Below are 16,983 nucleotides of genomic sequence, written 5' to 3'. Positions count from 1 at the left end.
ATCGATCTATCTGTCTATCTATAATGCAACTTTACTCGCTATCTCCATGCTTATGTTAGAATGTCACTTCTGGACATGCGTGTACGAACTTTGCAAACTTCCCCAGATGTTTCCTGTGACCTGCACAAACTTTTGCACCACTTTGTCCAGTTGTACGCACTTCACACCAATCCATATAAAACATAAATAACAACTTGACACGTAAAAACTCTAATACAAACACAACATTGTAAAACATGAGGCAAAATATGAGGCTGCAGGGATATGTGACATGACAAGTTGCACTCAATCCAGGATGTGGGGCTGTCACTCACCTGTCACGTGTCACCTGATGCTGCTGAACTTGCAGTCTCAATGATGCTGCAGTTAAAAGGACATGTCCCCATGATGTGACTTTCTCCATCACCTTATAGAGATTGAGTATCCTCCCTTTACATCAGCCTCCCCCTCCTCTTCCCAGCTCCTCCCTGCACCTGCTACCAGGGCCCGGGCTGCAGACACGTGTTTTGTGTCACTCTAAATCCTCAAACATCCCCCCTACCTCCTGCTTCTGTGCTACACCCCCTCCCCTAACCACTCTCCCCATCCTGTACCCCCTCCCAAACCTCCTCTTTCAGCTCCAGGTACATTAAAGAAAATACTGCAGGAAGAATGCACAAACTTCAGGAACTCTAGGTAGAACATCAAAGGGGTAAAAAGTGCAGATCTGGTTGTTTTTTGTAACACATGTTAAAGTTTGCAAAAGTTTTTGGGTTCCCAGCAGCCGTGCCTGGGTCAGAAGAGTAATTTGCAAATCTGTATTAGATCTGCGGATTTCAAGCATCTGAATAGAAATAAAGTTTTCATTCACTGACAACAAGCAGAGATTATAACAAGGGGAAAAATTTAAGTACAAAGAATATTAGACAGCTCCAAAGGTTCAATGCTGGGCTGTAGGTTTGGCCTACAAATAAGCAATATGCAAATTAGCTCTCCTCGAGAAAGAAGAAAACCTATTGGAGGTCAACATCTGACCCTTTAGTGAGACTTGCTTTGGGGTACTTTGCCCTTTTAAGTGTTGCTTACTATAGCAACGTGGTCTAGAAGTCTCAAAGTATTCACCACGTTAGATGCTCGTGTCACACTCGCCTGCTCCGCAGAGCATCCTGGTGGAGAGCATTCCTATCCACACAGTGGAGCCCACCTATAACCCCACCCCCATATGACCAAAGCCCCACCTCTGAAACACCCCGCCTCGCTGGGCCATGGAAAAATGGTCTTGCTTGAAGCTGGTCCCTGGTGCAAAAAAGGTTGGGGACCACAGATCTAAGGAATCCAACTTAAAGAGATGTGGTCATTGCTGCAGGGAGAGTCCCAGGTCTCTAACCCTTGGATAGTCACATTGACGGTGGTAGGCTTTCAAAGCTGCAGGAAGGAATATTGTAGGATACAACACTAGGAAAAGAGAGGGCAACAAAGGCAACAAGCCAAGGGATGAGACGATAGTCTAGACTCAGGCCAAGGAGTAGCACTCTAAGTACCAGGTCTAGTATCCAATAGTCTAGGCACGAGCACAGTCAGGAACAAGGCCTAGTCAAGACCAGAATCAAAACTCAATAACAATTGGATTGCACAAGAATAGAGCTAGAAGATGTACCTTAATTAAAAGGCAAAGCAGACAGTCAGGCCTGATGTCATTTACAGGTGACGTTTGCCCTGGCAACTTGGTGGAGCTCCACAGAGCAAGAGGCCACAAGTTGTAGTGGAAGAAGAAAAAACATTGGGTTGACTGCATGAAGCCTGGAAGGTGAGTAGGTGAGTAGAAGATGAGTAGTAGTATGCAGGAAGTTTCAGTACATGGAAAACAAGATGGGTTCCTCACATGGACAACCACTTGGTCATCTGACTGCGTTTTGGACTAATGTCCCCAGAAATAAATATATGAAAAGATCCTACAGAGAGTACAAAAAATATAGAAAAATACTTCTTGGTTGAATGTCAAGTATACCATCATGGTTTCTCAAGCTAAAAGATGGAGCTCTCAGGTAAAGTGTCTCACTGATCTTGGTGCCATATGGCATGGCAAAAATTCTGCAGAAGGAGACAGAACATGCTTTTGGCTATGCTTTCTCTGGTAAGAACAAAAACCGAACAAAATATACCAAAAACCAAGTAGAGGCTTAAGTGTAATATACAATTGCCTCTGGTAGCATTCAATAGCCCTATCCACATCTGTGTCCTTACCATATTCAATGATAGACTAAACAACAACACAAGCAAGGTAAGTATGACACTTCACTATGGGGTAAACCAAACTATGGTTTACCCCATAGTGAAGTGTCATACTTACCTTGCTTGTGTTGTTGTTTAGTCTTTCTCTGGTAAGAGTTGACCCTTGAGGACCATGGATGACATTAGGGGCACTCTGGCTAGTGCTGTCGTTGGCACAGTTATAGAGCCTATTTCCCATTGTTGGATAGAAGAAACCCAGTCTTGCCTGCCCACTTCACAGAGGCTATAGGGTGGAACGTTTATTCTCCATAGACTTTCTTGATCGTTACCTTACTTCATTATTTTCTGATTGTATTCGAGCAACTAATTTAATCCTCTCGCTAAAATCCCAGCATGTGACTGACCACAGAGGTTTATACTGCAAATTCATTCAATTTATAGACTATTTCTACAGCTCTCCCACAGGGGACGACGGCAGAGAAGGACTCTCGTAAGTTTTACATCTCTGGGGGAAGTGCTAATTAAGACGGTAGATGTATAGAAGTAGAGGATAACATTGCCTTTTACTTTTATCAATAATTTAACCAGAGAAAGATAAAAGCTGAATCTTTCATTTGAGGTTTTTGCTGCAAGGATCCCCTTGTTATACATATACAGATTTCAATATTACTCTATATATGGATCTTGTTGTGGGAAAATGCTTAAAGGAACACGTATTCCTAAAATGTTATTGTCGGTCACAGATTCTTGATTAGAAAGTGGATCCTTAAATGGTCACTAATGTTTCACCAAAGTTTGCATAAATGTACTACAGGTATAACTTATCAGTATTTCATTCTCTCAACTGACATTCACTCTGAAATCTCAGCTCAATATGTCTTGTCAGAGCAAGACAAGACTATCACCCACAGAGTTGTTAGATCAGGATAGACGTCTATTGGGAAGGGAGGAGTGAACAGGAAATCAGTTAGAGGAGAGACACAGGCACAGACAGAGGAATTTATGAAGTTTCTATTTAACCCCAAGTGCTTTATTCACATAAATAGTGGCAAGTACATATTCCTCGGCTGTTGCTTCAAAGAGAGGAGATAAAGAGAGAAAAACATATTCCAACCTAACAAATAGCAGAGACCTAGTAGAACATGGATCCTTGGATAGGAGGAAAGAATAATCCGGTGCTCCAGAACATAAAATTGATCAATATCACGGCATGTGTGAATGCTGTTATCCACCTATTACAAGAGGACCACAGATAGTAAGGGAGAAGTAAGATGAGCAGATTCTCTTCTACTTTCTGTGTGCAACATACAGGAGAAATCGTAGTAGTTAGTCTCCATCCACCTTGTCAGGGACAAGTAAGAACCAGAGAGTGATCTTGCAGAGTGTAAAGCTGCTAAAATGCATTAAATTAATTATATAATGACTGTAAATAGTGTTACTGATCATGTACATAAACAATAATATTGATTTAGGCAAAGCCTTTTAAAGGTTAGGTATGCTTTATGGATGAAACTGGTTTGGTGAATGCTATACTGGTGTATGGAGTCTAAGGGATCCCATGGTTTTTACCTTTAAGGTCCCTATTGCAGAATAATCCCCAGGTTGTGGTCCCCAGATGGCAACCAAACACTCATCAGGTCCAGGTGGCATTGTGGATCCAAAAGAGGACATGAATTTTTTAAGACATTGGTCGTACTAAGAGACAATGAGAACGCTCCTTAACTAGGGCACTCTCCTTGAAGCAGACATCCACCTGGCAAGACTTGAGGTCAACAACATACTTACCAGGAACAGGAAGGCGAGGAAATGAAACGACTGGAGCAGATACAGGAACTTGACAAGACTTGGAATGACACTCACAATGTTAAGGACTCGGAAGGTGAGAACTGGATCCCAAGGCAGTAACTGAGGAAAAGTCTGGAGTACAAAGATTACAGCAGACAGAACAGACACAAACTGAAGAACATCCAGATGGGAAGAAATCCTCTGAAGAATTTGGACTATCTGTTGCTGACACGATGCTTGAATTATTCAGTAAGAAAATGGAGGTCTCTTGTGTAGCTTTGCTTACTTACATGGTGAGTGTACTGTTCCAGGGACTAGAAAACTTTATCCTTATCCTTCCCTAACAGGAATGGGTTAGCAGGTGTTAGGGAACAAAATCTACCACCATGTCCATATGCACTGTTTTCCAAACCTGCCTATTCTAACTCAGTCCAACCCCAAAGAAAAAGCTTTCATTACATCTCAAGAGAATATTACATCTACCACAGAATAAAATCTAAATTTATTACATTCACATAAAAATCTCTCCATATTGCTGTGCCTTTTTACATGTCCTACCTCGTCTCTGTTTACTTTTCTATCCATCCTCTCTGTTCTGCCAATGAATTTATTTTATTTATTTTAAATTAGATTTTTATCGAGAAGAAAAAAGAAAGATTTTACAATATATAAGAAACAGAAGAAAAAAACATCGAGAAACTGTGCATAAACCAATACAAACATAGGAACAATGCTCCATACAATAATCAGGATTCGTAGTTCGCCCATGTAGGTAGAGAGAAATTGTGCAGGAAAACCAAGGGCAGGGCCCACATGAGCTTCCCGGGCATCATCTATCTAAGCCATGGTAGAGAGTTCAGGTAGGAACAGGAGCAGGTAGGGGAAGGGGGAAATCCAAGGGGAGTAGAGAGAAACAAGTTAGGGAAGGGAGTAAAGTAACCAAACTAGGACAAAAAGAGAAAACAAAATACACAATTAGAACAGCACACCTGGACAAAATTCTAGTGCCATAAAAGGCATACGAAGTATCATGAAAAAGAGTCGTAGGGTAGATGCACATGAGCCACCAGGTCTCATTGTAGAAAGCAAACGGAGCCACCCGTTACCATACACCAATTAGGGAATCACCGAGGGGTCAGGCTGGAGCTGAGGAGGGGAGGACGTCTTCCTAGATTCCATATAGGAGGACCAGAGAGACCATTTGGAGCGGAAGCTGGGGAAGGTATGTTCCCCATTAGCCAGCATCCTCTCCAAAGTGAAGGCTAGGTCGACCCGGTGAATTAGTTCGCTAATGGTCAGACAAAGCGCGGATTTCCACTTACGAGCGATCATGGACCGAGCCGCCAGCACTATCTGACCCAACACAACCTGTGTGCCTGAGGGGAAAAGACCAGTATCCAAGAAACAGAGAGCTAGACCATGGGAGGGTCGTATAGTAAGACCAGCTATAGAGGACATAAAATGAAATACAGCCATCCAAAAAGCTAAGACTGGAGGGCAGTCCCATCATAGATGTATAAAAGACCCTGTGTGACCACATCCCCTCCAGCAGAGTTTTGAAAAGAAGGGTCTATGTGCGCCAGCTGGCTAGGGGTCCTGTACCAGTGCAACATTATTTTAAGACAGATATAACAAGAAGAGGAGCTGAATGGACCCAGAAAAGGGCTGTACTATGCTGACACTGGCTTAGGGGCGGTTCACACTTGTGCCCAGTGTCCGGTTTGTGCATTCCGTCGGGATTCTATCTTCAGCCCCGGCGAAACTGGACAGGGGATAGAAAACCGTCGGTCAGTTTTAAAACCCATTCATTTGAATGGGTTTGTAAAGGTGACCGCCCATGTCCGCCTACGACCTGTCCGCGGGGAAACCATTCTTTATAGCCGGACACAGTTCTGCATGTCCGACTTTGTGTCCGGCTAAAAAAAAACGGTTTCCCCGTGGACAGGTCGCAGGCGGACACGGGCTGATCACTGGTGGTCCCAGCAGGAGGAGTAAAACAGATACTACTCAGAGGGCAGGATACTATGACTTTGAGTCCATGTGTCCCACCATGTAGCAACCTTCAAAGCTAACAAATAAAATGTATTTTTATCATATTGATGGTTCTACAATGGCAGTACAGTCAGATCCTATTGAAAATACTTGATGTACTTAATGGAGTCACTCCTCATTATTATTCTACAAGTTCTTTATGTTGCTGTTTGACCATCCTGCTGTAAGACCTGAATGAACTGCATACAAAAGGTACTTAAGAGTCTAAAAGGAGGACCTCAAGTACTATCAAGTAAAAAGAACTATAACATTTCTAATGAAGAAAACATCTGAGGAGGAATCGTTACTAATGTCAAGAGTAGAAATGAGTGAACCAGTTCATAACAAGCCACATTTGTTATGATTTTTCCAAAAATTTCAGGTTTGACTGAACACAAAATCTTTCAGTTTCACTGAGTATGAATTCACCAATATTTGATCATTACACTCTGGAATCTTTTCATGCACTAGAGTATAATAACTGGAGGCCAGGGAAGGCAGCATTCTTTTCTGGTCTTCCTGGGCTGTCCACCATATCTTTCAGAATCCAGCCCATCGCCGAGGCCAGTAATTGGGAATCAACAATCATGTGGGGAGTCTCCATTATCCCAATGTCCATATTATCACATATGCAGTAGTGTCAAAGCGTGATGACATCAACACTCCTCATCTGACCACTGAAGATGATCTCAGATCTCAGAAGTGACTTGGGCCCTGGAAGACAACTTGGGAAAAACACCAGAATACTTGGAGATGCTATATTGGAGCCCAAGAGAGTTGATTAATTTTTTTTTTTTACGCACCTTTGTTGGCCTCTGGTTATTATACTCTGAGGCTGAAGAGACCCCAGAATTTAATAAGCAACTTTGCCCTTCTTTTCTGGTTTTGGACCAAAATGAATTCTCCAAACAAGTCCCTCGAATATTTGTGAAACTAATCTCAAGTTTTGCCCATCACTAACCAAGGCCTTCAGCCTAAAATTTGCTTTCCAAACCAATGTTTCCCAACTTGGGCCTCATTGAACTTTGGGGTTTCATAACACCTGGTTTAGGGTTCCCCAGAAGACACCATGAGCTTTAGTTTCATTCTTTATAGTAAGGATGGGGTAGTTGAGGCTCCTCCATGTTGAAATTAAATGTCTGTATATTCATCTCGTTTAAAGATTTGCGTTATAAAATCAAAATCCAGATTTGATCAGCAAAATTTCGTACTGGTTGACACACCTCGCATGCGCCTTGCAGCTTTCTGGGTCTCTTCCAACATGGATGTTGAACTCCGGCCCACGCCAATGTGAGCAACACCTCGGGAACTTGGCATTTTGGCGCCTGTGTCATTACGGAGAAACACTGCGAAGGACAGACAGTTCTGTGCGCAGTGGTCTAACAAATATCTTCAGAGGACAGAACATACTTATCTTGTGTATGGTTTCACGTTAGACCTTCCAACCAATTTACTGATCTTCAGAACGGCCTTACTCAGCACATTATGCTTTCTTCCGAGAGCCAAGAGTTCTTGTTTCAGAACACGGATGGACTCTACGTACCCTACAAGCCTTCGGACCACAAGAGAAAATTCTTCCGAGAAGGTCATAAATATTTACAATTTGGAGGCAGTACGTTCACTAGTTTATGTATTGCATTAAAGTGAATTGTGTGGGATCCATGTATTATTAGCCACCTTACATATAGACACATTCAGCTAGGCCTTGTCAGAGTCTATAGCAGTGGTCTTCAATCTGTGGTTTTTCTGTGCGTGCAAGTCTACAACTCTCATCACTAGTGTAAACGAAAACTCCTGGCCTCTAATGCAAAATGTGCATCAAGGCCCCACTGCCATGTGTCATAGATAATACATCTTCTTATGTAGAAAAGGTCATTTGGGCTGGGGTTGGGCTGGTGAACTGGTCAGCCATCCTCTTCAGTGGGCTGCACACTATGATGACTCTGTAGATTCTGCTGACTATGCCATGGGCCAAGTTTTAAGAGACATTGACACCTAGCCACCGGCGCCAGGTCAATGGCAACATGGCTGCTCCCTCTGGTCTCCACCGTGCCTGGCACCAGACTCCTCCTTGGAATACAAACTGCTGCCCAAACACCAACTCCCCGCATCACCAGAGGCCACCAGTGATAAAGGACTAAAGTTTCATTAATGAGGTAGATGTTGCAGATATAGTAAAGAGAATACTTTAGTAATGTAACTAAAGTCACTGTGGATGCACCCGCCACCAAAGACCCTATCCTTTTACGTGGGAGTGTCTTCTAGGTGCAATGACATGCACCAAATTAAAGGGATAGTTCACATGTAACATAACGTACAACTCAATACAAAAAAATCACAGGGGATATTACAGCAATAATATGACTGTATGCATAATCTGAACTAGGATTCAACCCTCTGAGGCCTAACAGGCACTTATTCAGGCTGTGCATTTGCACCACCCTACATTTTCACCCTCTCCCTCTCCCCTATAGTTAGGTGAATCCATCGATACATAGAAAATAAAACAAAATAATAATAAAATAATGTTAACGCAAAATTACTAGGCCAAAGGAGAACTCCTCTGTCATAAGACCTTACCTGCCCTCAGGAAGTTTCCCAGGGGTGTAGTGAAGTCAGGGGATGCCATGGTGACACCCTGGTAATTTTTTATGGACGCTAGGGCACTCTGCGGCTCGCGACCACCCCACCTTTTATAGCTACACTTCTGCAGTGTATTGTTATGTCTGGATACATATAGCATCCACATAACAGAGCTGCTGCGGGAGGGAATTAAAGGGAATTCTTTGGCCAGTCTGCAGGGTTTGATCTTTTTCCCATGCACATGACAGATCCACTGGTAAATCCACCTGCCCTCAGATGCTCCCAGGGACATTAGGAATGTAATGTTTTAGGAGGAAATCTGAACAGTGCTAGATGACAACACTGGTCCCCGGGGACCCTTTGCAGGCCAGGATGTTAGCTGGATCAGTCAAAATGACATGCTACTAATTGCCCCATCTGTTCCCAAATATAGTTATCATTAAAAACAGCGCTGCGAGAACTCCCCAGACGTGCAGAATGGAGAACACCTGGTTTCAGTGTCTATGACTGGATCTTTGTCATGATTTTTGATTACTGCCAACTGTGAAATGTGTTATTCACCTCACTCCCCGCACAGTGGGGTCGGCTGCTCCGCGGACTGGACCAAAATTCACAAGAAAGCAGCTTATACAACCCTGGCGAATTTATAGGCTGAATCAACCAAACATAGGTGACCAACGTTACTATTAGTTTGTATGGACTAGTAAAGGACTTCAGGCTTTAAAGTGCACCTCCAACTATTAAAGAACTTATCATAAAGGAATAGTACAAGTGAATGTAAGAAATGTAATTTATCTTATTAAAGAAATATGTTTCCTTCTCCCCCTACCAGGCTGTTCTCCTCCTCCTTATCCTCACTTTATGTGTATAGAATCTGTCTTCATAGTCAGTTCAGATACTGAAGTCTATAGAGAGGGGAGGGGGAGGAGGAGACTATTGACTTATTGCCTCATTTTCTGCAGTGGTAGAGTCTTACCTTGAAGGTATAGCAGTGTCAGAAGAGTTCCATCACTCAGAGCATAGCTGCAGTTACTCCTCCCCCTCCCCTCTCCATAGACTTCTATAAGTCGAAAATCTTATATAAGATATATTTCAAAGTTTCTTATTTTCACCTCTACTATTCTTTTATGAAAAGTTACTTTATAATTGGAGGTACACTTTAAGAGACCTCCCGTTAACACCATGTCATGTTTAGGTCTATTCTAAACTCCCCCAACTGGTGTCTGAAGGAAGACGGTTTGTGATAATTAAAAGGGAACAGCACTGATTTATATATAGATTATTATATTTCCAACCATGTCCCTATATGTATTATTAGTTTCTGGATTATGCAAATGAGAATTTTGATCACTACACATGTTGTATGTAAATTACCTAATTGGAGGGAGGAAGAAGCGTAACTGGAAGAACCAATGCAAAGTATGCAACGGGATTCCAAATAACAATATATTATAAGTGCTCTCTATAATACTGGTGTCTTCAATTGGTTACTTCTTGTTGTAGAGAGGCCATTGGGCCACCTGAGACTCCAGGGTATGGTAGCCATTGCTACCTCTGTACCAGCTACAGATATATCCCTAGTACACCCATTTTGAATAAAATGGCCTTCCTGAGGATGGGATATATCCTCACAAGACAGGCTTTCAGGCAGACGGCGCATGTGCCATGAATAGAGGTGTATGACTTTGGTTTCATCTGAGCATTCTGCATGCGCCAGATGTTGCTGAATCTGGGGTGTGAATCTATTTAGTTTACCTCTGGATAAAGTAATGTGCTTGCAAGTTCCTGTCAATTCTAGTTGATTAGTGGGGGTGAGAACAGCCCGACCTACAGTGTCAGCATCACTGCTTCCAGAAGGACACATTTAAATTGGAGCTATGGAAATCATCGATGATGTACACTATAGATATGTGTGTGTATTTTTTACCCTCCCCACCAGATAGACAGAGAGATAGATAGATAGATAGATAGATAGATAGATAGATAGATAGATGACAGAGAAGACGGGCTGGCCAGAAAAAGCAATTTAAGGATATCATCAAGATCTAATTTAAAAAAAGGCCACGTCAATATTGCTAACTGGGAAGCACTGGCCACGAAATATACCCTTTGATGTCATGTGACCTATGATGTCACAGTTAATTCTGAGTTCAACCACCGGCAGACAATGAAGGAATAATTATAGATATGAGATAGATCAATGTTTCCATGTATCTCATGTAAATGATAGAAAGATACTACTACCATAGACAGATACTGTAAATATATATATTTCCATTTATAAATAGGAAATAGATCTGTATATATATTATCTATCATTCTATTATGTGTTAAGAGATAGACAGATACAGTTCACGAGATATGTAGAAAGATATCTATTAATAGATAATAGACAAATATAAGATATAAGGTTAATGTTTCTATTTATCTAACTCCTATTATCTATCTACTAAAAGACAGAAAGATAAAAAGTCTCTATTTATCTCATATTTATTTGTCTAGGTAATATCTATTATTGATATCAATTATTTTTATTTTTAGCTAGATACAATATGATAAATTATTAGATAGATAGGTATGACAATGGATATACAGATAGATAGATAGATAGATAGATAGATAGATAGATAGATGACAGATAGGAGGTAGATAGATAGATAGATAGATAGATAGATAGATAGATAGATAGATGACAGATAGATAGATAGATAGATAGATAGATAGATAGATAGATAGGAGATAGATAGATAGATAGATAGATAGATAGATAGATGATAGATAGATAGATAGATAGATAGATAGATAGATAGAGAGAGAGATAGATAGATAGATAGATAGATAGATAGATAGACAGACACCCACTATAGCCACCAGTGCCACATCTAGCCTGGAATATCAGAGAACAAAGCCTACATAATAGACAATCCTTCAGCCACTAAACATTTGCTCTTCATTACTTGAAGTTACTGTATTTTGGTGGTAATAATACATTTAGTGCCCCCTCCTGTCAGGGCAGGACGAGGTGATAACTCAACGTTCTAGAGCACTTCCTACTATCTCCCAGCGTGAGAAAATCTCTTCAGCCCCCTCCAGAAATGCAAATGAGCTTCAGCAGTTCTGTTTAGGGGGGTTAATTACCAACAACTAGAGTTCATTATATATTCGACAATGTTGTTCTTCTAGATAAAAGATGTCTAGGCTGGGCCGGCAGGAGCTACATCAATGGACCCTCCTCCTATTCCCAGTTCAAGTCACAGCGCTCTCTAGCCCCCGAACCCTATTTTCCCATCCCTATTGAGAGCCAGTAATTAGAGAGAAAAGCCTCTCGGTTTCGACATCACTGCAGGGAGACCCATCCTTGTAATAAGCTCCAATTACTGCCCGCGACTGCAGCTGATGAAGGATTATGCTCCGACTAGGCCACAGCCAGCTTGGGAGTATAAACCTCAATTAGTTCAATTCATGCAGCCCACTGGCAGACCAAGCAGTAGGTTTCCCACGACTTACACAAACAGCCTTTCTTTGACTCCCCCCCCAACACAGCACAGATGGTCCCGGGACTGTCTGTTGTCGAGTTCTGTGCATCTGGTCTCTGAAAAAACCCACCTAATGCAGGAGACGCAAACAAAGAGGGCGACTGAAACACTCCACAGTACCTACTTGTTTTGGTAAATAGCAGGGTTTTTTAACCAGACAGAAAGAAATCGTTCACTGAATATAGCAGAAAAAAAAAAACAGGTGGAGAGACCTGAATAGCAAAATAAACCCCTTGGACACTGCCCCGTGTTATGGGGGGGTTTGCTGAGAAAAATGATGTGCCACGTCTCCTCGGAAGCCTGTACTTTCGTGTTGAAGGATAGGGTTAACTAGTCAGAAATATGACCTCAATGATGAGGGCGCACTGGGTCGTCTAGTCAAGAGCTATACTAAAAATCACCCAGGTCGTTGGTATCTGCTGGTATCTGCCCCTGAACTGGAGGATGCATAAACCTGAGACTTTGGGGCCCAATGCAAAATTTGCACCACAGTCACCCACCTACCATAGTCATCTTTGGGTCCCTTCAGGCTCCAATACCCATTTGTGATCACTACTTTATCGCCCCCTGTAGAAAGGACGATGGATAATAGCACCTCAAATAGAACTGTTACACCTTACTGTATAGAACACTAAAAGACCCCCATTTAAAGGGGTGGTCTAGGACTGTGATATTGACCTCCACTTCCTATTCTCAGACAGCGATGTAATGTTTATTGGTCATTGGTTCATGGTTACTGGCCATGCAGCTGCTCAGTCCATTTAAAAGAATGGGAGCTGCAATACTAAGAACAGCCACTATACAGTGTACAGCACTGTGTACGGTATGTTGTGACAAGTCTGCAAAAATCAATGCCATAGTCTGGGATAACTCCATTAATAACCTCTTACACACTAGTTCTGAAATCCCCACCCAGGTAGATGGGAGCATACAAGTGTTGGTTTACGTACTATATATCCCTTCATTGACATGGGGCACAAGTGAGGCCTCTAATGTCTATGGATAGTCAGCGAGCGATATAGAAATAATGGAGCAACAAGGCGCCCCATTGCTGAGCTATCTGTAACATTGGTGACTTTTTTGGAGCCCCTGAGGCTTTAAGGCCTGCTAGTGATTACCATTTCTGAGACCCCTACACAAGTACTTGTGATATACACAAGTACTTGTGATACTCAGCTTCATCTCTAGTGGGTAGAATGCCCACTAGAATGCCCGCATGCCCACAGGCCACTGTGTAATTGGCCATCTTTCTTATGGCCGTGGGCATGTGCAGTCTGCTCTGTCCGAGGCCTAGAAGTTTGAATCCAGCTCCGGAAGAAGACGTGCAGTGAGCCCATTCCTGAAGAAGATGGAGGCGGTGCTGAAGAGTTCTCTTGCAGCATTGGGGATGCCCTCAGTGCTGTTTGATCGTTGGGGACCGCCCCCAGTGCTGCAAAAGAACTCATTTGCATACAGACGAAAACCAGATTTCTACCGAACAGCGGCGCGGAGAAAACATCTAAAGGTAGGAGAAGAATAGCCTTTCTTAAGGCTATTCCTACGTGTGATCTACAAAAAGTGTGATTTTAATGATAAAATCCCTTTAATAAATGTAAAGGTAATGTGAATCAATTCACATTAATAACTAAGTGAAAATACTTGGTTGAAGTTACACCAGACTTGCCTACTCTCCCAGAAAGTCCTAGAAGGTCCTGCAAAAAGGGGCAACCTTGCAAGATTGGGCGAATCTCCTGGCCTTTATGGAAAGCTAATGTTTCTATCAGGCTCCCGGTCATATTACACATAACATGGGCCCTTTATGTGCTGCTCATGTCACAAAAAAGGGGTTTGGCTAGCGTCACAAAATGCCTGTCACAAAATGGGATGTGTCATTACCCAAAATGGCTTGTGACAACCCCTAAAGGGGACGGGGCCTTAAAAAAGAATTGTGGTCATGTGTCCTCACGCCATGCCTCCCATATGTTGCCCTCATCAAGTTAACAAGTATAAGTTATACCCAGGCCTTGGTGTCTGAGAAGGCCCAAAAGGTCCCTCTTCTGGTACTATAAATGAAGCCTAAGGAGCCCTATTAAAGACATTCCCATGTGGTCCTGAAGCTTCAAGTTATGGTAAAAATAGATTAGAAACGATGGCTGCTTTCTTCCAGAAACTTCACTACACCTATTAATAGATTATGCCTGGAATTGCAGCTCAATAGAGATGAGAGAACTGCTTTGTAATAAGTTGAGCTTCTTACGAATTTCAAGTTCAGCTACATGAGAGGTTTTTGGGGTTGACTATCGATCAACTATATCTCTTCAGACCCCAGGACCCCAGAGTATAACAAGTGGAGGACTGCTGACTCTTACGGTCTCTTTCGGCCACATCTCTGAGGTCACCATTGAGCACTTCCGATATGGACTGGAACCAAACCTTCAGGAGAACCAAATCCCATCACAATAGCTCAGCTATATTGAAGTAAATGGAGATGAGCTGCAATGCCCCATGTAACCAGCAATGTGGCTATGTTTTATGAAGTTTTCTAATCCTGTACAACCTGCTAAACATTGCTTTTAGACTCCATTTTTTTTCCACTTCATGATGGCAATAAAGAGAACAAAACAAGTCAAGTTTCTGTCAATTGAGAGGAACATGAAGCCACCAGAGAAAACAGTTGAACTTAATGTCCTCAGAGCAGCGCTCAGAAACTTCACAATTACAACCCATTTCCTTCTGAATGGGATAATTATACAATCAATTTACCTCCCTTTTTCTAGGAAGTGAGCTCTGGCCATGTACGTATGACGCTCACCATCTCCTTATTATGTTCATATCATAGGAAGAATGAGACAAATACGTCTCTGCTTTGTGCTGTAGAGAACATGGATAAATGCTGCAGATGAAAGGCCTTGTAGAATCATTTATCTCACTCAACCCTGCAACGTTGTGATTATCGACAGAAAACAATTCCTGTGTTTTAAGACAAAAAAATAACATTTTATGACAGTAAAAGGTAAAAGTACTTGATGGTGGGATGTGTGGACCTATCTCATGACTTTCTCTTGCTGCTCCTCCTCTCTCCTCCCTCTCACTGAAGTACTAAGTGAGAATCAGCCGCATCCCCCCTCTTCCCCCTCCTCTGATGTCTTCTATTATCTGTATGCTGTGGAGACTTTTCTCTCTGCCAGTTTCAGAATAAAAGCAGGTGGAAACCCATTGGACCCAATCGTAGTCTTTGGGGTCCGTGAGTTTCCACGGGTAAACTTTTTTAAGCAATCAGGGTCTCCATCTTTTGGGTCCCTATTCAGACCCGAATTATGGAGACCTGAATGCGAGTGGGAACCTAGCGTCGATCTCGGATGGTCTTAGCCCTCCTCCTCTCCCTCCCTACATAGCAACCTGCACAACACCTTCCCTTAGATGTCAATGAGTCAACTCCATATTACAGGTTCCTATGGTCTATGCGGCTGCTGTAAAGCATATCTCTAAATGCTGCTCAGGGAAGATAGCTGCTTACATAAATATGTTCAGTAAATGGAACAGACAAATCTATGATCAGACAATAAAAATGGATTAGATAAAAAGAATTTGTAATACTATCTACAGTATACTATCTATTTATACTATCTATACTCCGTCTGAGAATGAGAAGATAAGAGTTTGAATAACCAAGTGCCTGTAGGGGCCCAAATGCCCCCTGCCCCATTTATGAAAACAACAGTATTATAGATAGCACATGGTAGTTAAAGCTCACGTTACAGATTTGGCACTGGGGAACAGAGGCCTCAAGTTATGCCTATGGCTGTAATGTATAACAAAAGGTGACTACGGTTATATGGTCAAATTCCACAGGAAAGGCTGCCCAGACTATCCTATGGACTCAGCTGCCTTAATTTAAATCAGGACCCTCCTATAATTGTTAAAAGGAGAGAATAACCAGAACTCAAGGTATTAACCCAGCCCTGCAGATAGATAGGTTAGTGTCATCAGAACCAGCATATCATCCCAGCCCTGCAGATAGATAGGTTAGTGTCACCAGAACCAGAATATCACCCCAGCCCTGCAGATAGATAGGTTACTGTCACCAGAACCAGCATATTACCCCAGCCCTGCAGATAGATAGGTTAGTGTCACCAGAACCAGCATATCACCCCAGCCCTGCAGATAGATAGGTTACTGTCACCAGAACCAGCATATCACCCCAGTCCTGTAGATAGATAGGTTAGTGTCACCAGAACCAGCATATCACCCTAGCCCTGCAGATAGATAGGTTAGTGTCACCAGAATCAGCATATCACCCCAGCCCTGCAGATAGATAGGTTAGTGTCACCAGAACCAGCATATCACCCCAGCCCTGCAGATAGGTTAGTGTCACCAGAACCAGTATATCACCCAAGTCCTGCAGATAGGTTAGTGTTACCAGAATCAGTATATCACCCCAGCCCTGCAGATAGATAGGTTACTGTCACCAGAACCAGCATATCACCCCAACCCTGCAGATAGATAGGTTACTGTCACCAGAACAGCATATCACCCCAGCCCTGCAGATAGATAGGTTACTGTCACCAGAACCAGCATATCCCCGGGCCCTGCAGATAGATAGGTTAGTGTCACCAGAACCAGCATATCACCCCAGCCCTGCAGATAGATAGGTTACTGTCACCAGAACCAGCATATCACCCCAGCCCTGCAGATAGATAGGTTAGTGTCCCAGAGCCAGCATATCACCCCAGTGCTGCAGATAGATAGGTTAGTGTCACCAGAACCAGCATATCACCCCAGCCCTGCAGATAAATAGGTTACTGTCACCAGAACCAGCATATCACCCCAGCACTGCAGATAAATAGGTTAGTGTCAC

General features: G+C 42.6%; 1 protein-coding gene across 1 annotated transcript in view; it reads right to left on the bottom strand.

Moving 5' to 3' along the window:
• Nucleotides 1–604: 604 nt before the first annotated feature.
• Nucleotides 605–16,983, bottom strand: part of FBLN1 (fibulin 1) — a 364,927-nt gene continuing 348,548 nt past the window's right edge. The window contains exon 18 of the transcript XR_012716131.1: nucleotides 605–617. The gene's annotated coding sequence lies outside the window, so the exon portion shown is untranslated. The remainder of the gene's footprint in view (nucleotides 618–16,983) is intronic.

The sequence above is a fragment of the Leptodactylus fuscus genome, chromosome 5, assembly GCF_031893055.1.
Source record: "Leptodactylus fuscus isolate aLepFus1 chromosome 5, aLepFus1.hap2, whole genome shotgun sequence".
In the NCBI taxonomy this organism is placed as follows: domain Eukaryota; kingdom Metazoa; phylum Chordata; class Amphibia; order Anura; family Leptodactylidae; genus Leptodactylus; species Leptodactylus fuscus.
Note: the sequence above shows the minus strand (reverse complement) of the source record. Positions and strands in the feature narration are given on the sequence as shown.